At 43.8% G+C, this 857-nt stretch overlaps 1 non-coding gene across 1 annotated transcript; it reads right to left on the bottom strand.

Annotated features, from left to right (window-relative positions):
- Window positions 1-519: 519 nt before the first annotated feature.
- LOC137964364 (small nucleolar RNA R71) lies at window positions 520-626 on the bottom strand. Its single transcript, XR_011115560.1, has one exon. It is a non-coding gene; the product is annotated as a small nucleolar RNA R71 (small nucleolar RNA).
- Window positions 627-857: the final 231 nt, after the last annotated feature.

Genomic DNA, 857 nt, shown 5'->3' with positions numbered 1-857 from the left:
TCTTTTTGTGTTTTTATGCACGGGCGCCGCTCCCTTGGTGGACCATTAGCTCCCTTTGTTGAAGAGGTAGAACATATTTGTAAGAAAACACCCAAAGTTGAGTTAGGAACTACCATGGTCAATCAGGGTGAACTATTACAGTTACCTGCAGTAGGTGACCGTAGAGCCCTGAGGGATTATTCAATGCCATCCCACTTCACATCACCTTCTTGCATTATATTGCCACCCACTACTGCCGCCAGTTACGAGTTGAAACCGGGTGTGATCCAACTCCTCCCTACATTCTATGGGTTGGAGAAGGAGGACCCATATTACCACATCAAGGAATTCTTAGATATTTGTGCAACTTTCAAATTTCAGAATTTCTCAGATGACTCTATCCGGTTAAGACTTTTTCCATTTTCACTTAAGGATAAGGCCAAGTCTTGGCTTAATTCCTTGGAGGTGGGTAGCATTACTTCATGGGACACATTAGTCACAAAAGTTTTGTCCAAGTACTTTCCCATTTAGAGAACTACAGCCCTCAGGAGAGAAATCTCCAACTTTATGCAACAGGAGGGTGAACACTTTTATGAGGCTTAGGAGAAATGGAAGGATTTGATCCGTAGGTGTCTGCATCATGGGTTTGAGAAATGGCATTTAGTGCAATACTTTTATCAAGGTCTTACACCCCAGGTTAGATCCATGGTAGATGCAACGAGTGGTGGGAGTTTGATGGGCAAGAGTGCTAGTGAGGCGTGGGACTTCTTTGAAACATTGAGTGATCAATCTCAGCAATGTGGTTTGTCATTTAATGTTGATAGGAGATCCCACGAAGCCAAAAGCGGGGGTCTCTATGAGGTTAGTGAAACCCCCAT

This window comes from Aristolochia californica, unplaced genomic scaffold (genome assembly GCF_029961685.1).
Source record: "Aristolochia californica isolate CCGP_79_NKW_82.1479 unplaced genomic scaffold, dmAriCali1.0.hap1 SCAF_4, whole genome shotgun sequence".
Lineage (NCBI taxonomy): Eukaryota > Viridiplantae > Streptophyta > Magnoliopsida > Piperales > Aristolochiaceae > Aristolochia > Aristolochia californica.
This window is presented reverse-complemented; position numbering and strand designations above follow the sequence as displayed.